A 7,533-nucleotide genomic window follows, 5' to 3' on the forward strand; every position below is an offset into this window, starting at 1 on the left:
TTAATCAAAATCGTAAAAAAAACATTATAGTCGCCTGCACAAAAGGTCATGTAAGCATACGTCAAATGAATAAATTGATTTGAAATATTATAGACGAATCCACCTAAAGCTGGTTATATTGAACCTAACTTTTTAATTTGTGTAAAATTTTCAGAACTACCTTATAAAGTATGTTGCAAAGAGGCTGTTTTCAAATACCAGAATGACTAAATGCATAATAGAATGCAGAAGTTAAGCTGAAATGTGAATAAAAGGGTCAAACATTTTAAAAACATTTTGCATAAGGAACACTCGAATAACTGTACTACCTACAAGGATGTGTTGACATTCTGACTAAGAAAGCCTATCATATGTTTATCATCGACCAAAGTATAATATAATACCTTATATCTATTCATGTATATATCTACTTACATCGGCAGGTGATAATTCCATATTGATAACTTGGTAAAACATTGATGCGGCTTTGTAAATCATGATAACACATGAAACTGCGCTGATCAACCCCATGGTTATCGTCAATAAACGTCCTATTAGATGTAAAGAAATTTGTCAAATTAGTTTAATTTCTGATAAAATGATTGTTTGAAGTGTTTCAAAGTTGACCTTCGATGGATTTGATGTTTCTTAACGGATTTTTTTATGGTTCTAATACATCACTGGCTTTAAAAAATATTTTCGCTTAAAGCGTTCCTGGTGAAGGTCAGTTTAGGAAAGCTCTTCGAAATTATCGTATTTATAATGTGTCTTCATGTTAATTATTTGGATGCATCTCGAATGAAGCATTTCACGATTTCAATCATAAAACGTATTTTGCAAAGACTAAAATTTTAGTATCCAGCACGGTGAAGGAAGATTTGAATGTTGATGGGGTTGAAATTTCAATGGACCTTTTATAAGTCTCCTTACAATTGTTCAATTTTATTACCAACTAGTAAGTCATACCGTAGATTGATGGTATCAATACCTCTACAAATAATTTTTTCGAAGTGGTCCGTTACATCTTTTTTATATTAATCGGCCTGAAATACTGTAAAAGACAAAGACCAAGTTGATAGCTGTATGTTTTGTTGCGTTAAGAATGGATATGTGTGACACGTGTTTAAAAGAATAATTTGTTTAAAGAATAATTTTTAGAATTAAAGTGAAAGTGAAGGTAGTGTCCTGCGAATGATTAATACCGAACAGTTTTTGTATCAGTAGCTGATACTAGTCATTCAAGAAGAACAGTTGATGATGTATGTTGTCGATGACCGTGATTTCGTTTATGTCAAAAGCAAGTTGCAAACACTACACTTTTTTTCGTTTTAAATACTGTTAATGCAGTAACATACTCTCTGTTCTATCATATGGTTTAAATAATTTAAAACCGGGCACTTTAAACAAAGATGCCCTTATTACACAAACACTTCGCCAGCAGGAAAAAGAACGATTGAAATCATCACTACATAATTTTAACGGTCAAAATCAATGGGTTTACCGATAAGAGGTGCCAGGGTCTCAAATCACTTGCGATTATGTTTCGCAAGCTTAGATCTTCAGATACAACTATGGTCGCATTATCGGGTTTATAAAATGTAAATGACATCAAATGCATACCTGCAACATTGCCCTCAACTGGACTAGTTGGTATAGTTGTAGTAGCTGTTTTTCTCAGTGTTGATGCTAAAAAATGTTGAACAGATTATGGATGATAGTTAAGGCAATGTGTATAGAGAAAGCTGTTACGCCAATACATGTATTAAACAAGTAATGTTTTATCTATGAAGTCACCGACAATACGATGTTGACAATGGACCATCACAATAGTACGGACGATGTGTTCCCGCAAAAATCCAAACAACTATGTCATTTTCATTACACAAAATTATCGATAATAAAGGTTGTAATATCATGATCCAGTTAGACTAAATGAAATTTAATATCTATTAGACATTATCTAAAGTGTTTCTGACAGAAAACAATAAATAATATTATATGGTCCTTTGTATGGGATGGGAAAACAAACAAGAACAGTGTGCTGAAAAAAAAAAGAAAAAGGAGGGATAAGAATGATAAACTTAAGGGACTTTATTAAATCAAAACAGGTGAAAAGAATGTACAGTATTGTCAACTCAAAAACACAAAAATACACAAAAATAGATCGCAATAGGAAAATACTGGTTAACGTCACTAGACGAAAAAATATGATACAGATTTTTTTTTATATGTTCATGTTAGGACACTATATGTTTTAAGCTGGGGGTCACACATTCAATATGTTTCCTGCCAGGACCATTCCCAATTAAAATTTTTCAAAAGTCTAATTAAGATCCTATGAATCGTGGATGGAAATTCAAACTTTAATTAAAATTTGTAAAAAAATAATTAATCACGATAACAATCAGATATTGTTCAGAAAGCGTCGATATTCAACTGCTTCCAATCAAATTTATCCCGATAATCCCGTTCTAAATCCGATTCTAATCCGATCTGTATCTTTCGCCAGGTAAAATTGATCGAGTCTGTCACGACTGCGTCTCGATTCTACCGAATGTTATCCGACAGAGATCAGATAGTGACAAGACAGTGAACCGACTCTGACGGAAGTTATCCGTTCGAAAACTGTCGGCATACTCGGGATGCAAACTCCCTGGCAGTTCCAGTTCCGATCCGCATACGGGCCCGAATACTACTCTACACTAATTGATGGAGTAAAGGAAACGATCACTGTCCGGAGTTTGACTCGGGATGATCAGGTACTGTCGGAACGTAATCCTAACACGGTCCGTTCTATCGCATTGTAAAAAGCTTTGTCTGGTCTCAGTCGTATTGTATTCTGTAAGTGTAGGGACTCTGACGTGGGTATCATTGAGGAATTTAGAATTAATAACGGGACTGTTTTCTTAACGGTTTCGGCGAAAACGGTTCGCTATCGACAAGATATGGATACAATCTGGACTCAATCCGCAGAAAAACAGCAAAGACAAATTTCTCCAGATCATTCCGGGATCCCGTTCCACAAACCACCGTCCCGAAAACACAGAACATTGTGAGGAATTCGATCCGATACAGCAGAATCATTCACGACATAGGCACGATTGTAATCCGACTAGACAAAATCAGTTCAGTTTCCCTGAATGTTACGGGACGCACCTAACTGTCGGAGTGATTTGCCGAACTATTCGGACCCTTCCCGACCAGTAAGAATCTGTTTCGAACTTAAACGATTGCGCTCTGACAATAATAGGACATTCCAAATAATTGAGGATACTAATCCGACTTTTTCACTTTTCGTGTCGAATCGCTGTATGATCTCAAACGGGAGCAATAATCGGCAATGTGTGAACCCCTCATTATGTCCAAATATTATAAAAAAAACTTTTAATTTCGGCCACGAAAGAGGACCTTTTAGAAGAAAAGATATTCGGCAATTGTAAATTTAAGTTCAAGGGACATGCATTATATAATGCAAATTTTTCCTCCAGTGGAAAAAAATAAATAAAAGATATATGTGACTTGAACAATAAATCCTTTAAAACTTCTTTTGATATTTTTTAACAGTCTTAAAGATAAAAGGAATTGGCTTGCATAATACAGCCGCATTAAATCTTCGTTAACACCTCAACAAATTGACGTTTTAAAAACAGACTCAAGTCATTCTGATAGACCTATAAAAATAATAAATTCTTGTCAATTTATAAAAAAAAATGAAGTTGTCGTTGACGCAAAAAAACTATGCCTTAAAGATATTAGATACATTTATGAGAATAAACAGCTCCAAAAAGCTAGTTTGAGTGAAATTTACATTTTGGGAATGAACTACCATGGGAATACATTTGGCAAACTTTGAATAAGAATTTAGCTAACAGGAAAACTAAACAACTTCAATGGAAGTAACTACATAATATAATTTACTGAAAAAAAATTACAAAAAATGAATCGCTCAAACGGGAAGTGTCACTTTTGCAATAAAAAAGAATCACTGTTTCATCTTTTTTATTTATTTTAAACTGGTGGAAGACGTATGGCGGAAATTTTTTGAGAAAACATGGGTTTTTTGTTCAAAATTAAATATCGAAAAATCAAAAAAATCGGAAACAAGTATAATTTTTGGGGTCATTAATACAGATGCATCTTATACCCAAATTTTAGATACGGTGCTTCTAATTACGAAATGGGTTATCTGGAAAACTAGAAAATTCGCAAAATATCAAACGAAAGGGAAAGGTAAATCGGTGATTTTAAATATTATAAAACATGAAATGCAATTTTTGCTTAAATATCTTTTTCTACTATGTGTGACATTTTTTGTACATAAATATATATGTTAAGTGGTCAGGTCAGTGCAATGACCTCTTTGAAACTGATTGAATAATAATATGTATACTGCTCTCAACTCGCTTCATGTAATTTCTATTGTGTATGTGTTTCATGTATATCATCTAATTGTAACAAGACATTTTGTATCAACAGGTTAATTTTATAAACAAATATTTACTCACCATATCTTTGAAATAAATCCTTTTTGGAAATCAAAATCAAAATCATTAATCCATTTTTTTTATGAATGAACTAAAGATCCCTTTATCAAATCGCACTTGATCTGAGGATCACTCGATCAGAAATTAAATGTAATTGAAATTAACAAAACAAAAGACTTGATGTACGATAAAAATGAAACTGCTTAATAAATACAGGTAGCCTTTGTGAAAAATAAAAAAAGATAAAAAAAAAACATACTTTATTCAAATAAATATATATGGTGAGAGGTAAAGATACAAATCGATAATGATTTCAGATTCATTTGTACAAGGGTAGATAATATTCATAAAGGTTGATGTTAATAACTTATAGTGGGAGTTTTTTTTCTCATTTGCTCTTCCCCGACAAACGAGACTGTAAAAATTAGGGCCCCCTTAGTTGCTCCCCTGGGCAACTGATGGTTGATGTAACAGGTGATTGTTAATACAATATGTTTAATATTTTTTTTTAAAAGTCAAGAAAAATACATGGGCGATGTAACATTGTAGTAAAAGCTTAGCAAAAGAAGGACGAAAGATACCAAAGGGACAGTCAAACTCATAAATCTAAAACAAACTGACAAAGCCATGGCTCAAAATGAAAGAGACAAACCGACAAATAATAGTACACATGTCAATAGTAGTGAACCGATGGTGTAAATGGGCAATCATAAATCATAGTCAAAATTAAGTACCAGTAGTTACCCGATGTTTCCATATTGGCAATCACACAATATACTCAAACAGGGCAACAGTAGTTCACTGATTTTTTAATCCTACAATTGAATCGAGACCGAGTGAGTTGATAAATTGACTGACAAAAGAAGAACTATACAAAATACAACATACAAAACTTAGCAATGAGCAGCAATAATATTTATTATTTTCAAATATTCTTGTAGGAGCACTTCCTCGCATTATTGCCTCAAATGTTTATGATTTGGGTTATATCAAGCAAACGGGATTTACGAGAAAGGATCATATACATGGTTACACATAATAATATATAAGGGGTAGACTTCATCTAGCCGAATGTTAAGAATTTGCTTGTAAAGAAAATGGATTTACACAACAACAAAAATGGTATGTGTCGTTTGATGTCAGACAGTTTAAATAACGAAAGGGATGAAATAAAAGGCAATCAAAATAAGAAAATTACGGAGACGATAAACGTCCAGTATTTGATCGATCTACCGTGACTCGCTTTATTTTACGTTTCTTAATCAAGAAATAGTATACCGATGTTGCTGATGATAGCTTCTACCTGATCAAAACTTAAGAACAAAAGTGAACTGTTCACTTCAGGTATAAACATCCACTAGAAACTGATAGAAGATTATCATATCTCTCCACGTTCATTGTAAAAAGTATCGCTTCAATTAAGTTGTATGTTAATTCCCTGAATAAAAAGTTAGTTTAATTAACAGTCATACGGAATTTATTTTCTGAACTTTCAATTCAAATATGTTATCATTGCAACAGTTCTTTTCTAAACAAATTGGTGTGAATGAAATGAATTTGCAGGGGGGAGGGGATACATTTCTAGCAGATGACGCATACACTGATGACGCATCAGGTCTACTTTGTTGGCAGTTCATGTTATTTTTTGGCAGTGTTGTTACCTTGAATTAATCTTATTAATCGATATACTAGATTTGAGATTTTGTGACCTGATGTTGCCTTTATATAATGTCAAACTTTAAGGAAAGTATACGAAATGCTGACGATAAAATCTGGACTATTAACCACCTCATACCAGAAGTGATATAAGATAGTAGGACGAGGTAAGCTTACATAGGTAATGCATGCATAAACATCAATACTGAGACACAGCTATCATTAAGTTTTCAATACATACATACCTTGTTGATCAGTGCTCATAGGGTCAGTGTTTTTATTATCCTGAGTTTGGAGCTCTGTTGACCCAGTTTCGTTGATCGGTTTGTACTCTCCTATTGTTACTGAAAATGGAAAACTCTAAATTTGATTTTTTTGCGGGCCGGATTCAGAGGTTCATTCGCACATTAGTATGACCCCTGATTAGTATGACATATGTATTTCGTTTGAAATCCTCTGTTTTAGTAATTGTTACCAGTAAAATAATAACTGCTTATCGCGCCAAAGCCTATACTGCTTCTTATTCGTTTGTTGTCTGTCATTTATTATTAAGTTCGTGTAATGGTTTTCTTTGTAATTTTTGATTTATCGTTCAGTTATAATATTCATAACTTAATAATTGTCTTTTTGTGTTGATCTAACTAAAGTGCTTTGTCAATGGATTGGGATCATTGTTTCTAAAATACATTTTTGCAAACTCCCTCGAATACAAAGATATCTTTTATATTATTTTGAAAAGTATAAAACATGCATTACAATATCAGGTATATTACGGAGACGAATGAAAATCAATGTCAATTTGTTTTCAATAGTCAATGGTAAGATATAACTAATCCATTAAATTAGAACACAATTCCGTTTTATTGCATACGTTTTGAGATCGTATGGCGGAAAAAAATTATAAGATTCTATAGTCAATTTGAGTGCTTGATATATATAATAGTTGGTGATAATACGGGTTTTGCAAATCCAGTTCGCCTTTATTGCATTTTTTAGAAGTTTCGGGATTGATAACTATATAAATGTATAGATCAAAATGTGCGTAATTAAAAGTAGAAATGGAATATGCCTTAAAATCAATACTTTTATTCATTTTGTTACTCGGATGATCCCTAATAACACTGATTTTGAGCGTGTAGACAAGTAACACCGCGACATATGATCAGCCTTGCTTTGAAGTTATTTTTGTCATTTTTAAAACTTATTAAAAAAAAGTTGTACTCCTAGCAAGGGTAGTCTTTGGTGTTGATGGTGTATGTTTTCTTTATGACGTCATCGTTAACTGGACGCGACTGACCAGGACGAACAGTTCATTTTGTTTTGTGGTCAAGCCGAAAATTGAAAAAAAATATGGATAGGGGTGAAGTTAAGAGTGATTTTAAAGTTAATTAAAATAGATTAATCCAAAAATGAT

At 32.8% G+C, this 7,533-nt stretch overlaps 1 long non-coding RNA gene across 1 annotated transcript; it reads right to left on the minus strand.

The window, feature by feature from the left end:
* Positions 1-410: 410 nt before the first annotated feature.
* On the minus strand, positions 411-6,457 carry LOC134705387 (uncharacterized). The gene is made up of 3 exons (XR_010105550.1): positions 6,365-6,457; positions 1,600-1,665; positions 411-530 (listed from the first exon to the last, which is right to left on the minus strand). It is a non-coding gene; the product is annotated as an uncharacterized LOC134705387 (long non-coding RNA).
* Between the last annotated feature and the right edge of the window lie 1,076 nt (positions 6,458-7,533).

The sequence above is a fragment of the Mytilus trossulus genome, chromosome 2 (assembly GCF_036588685.1).
Source record: "Mytilus trossulus isolate FHL-02 chromosome 2, PNRI_Mtr1.1.1.hap1, whole genome shotgun sequence".
NCBI lineage: Eukaryota > Metazoa > Mollusca > Bivalvia > Mytilida > Mytilidae > Mytilus > Mytilus trossulus.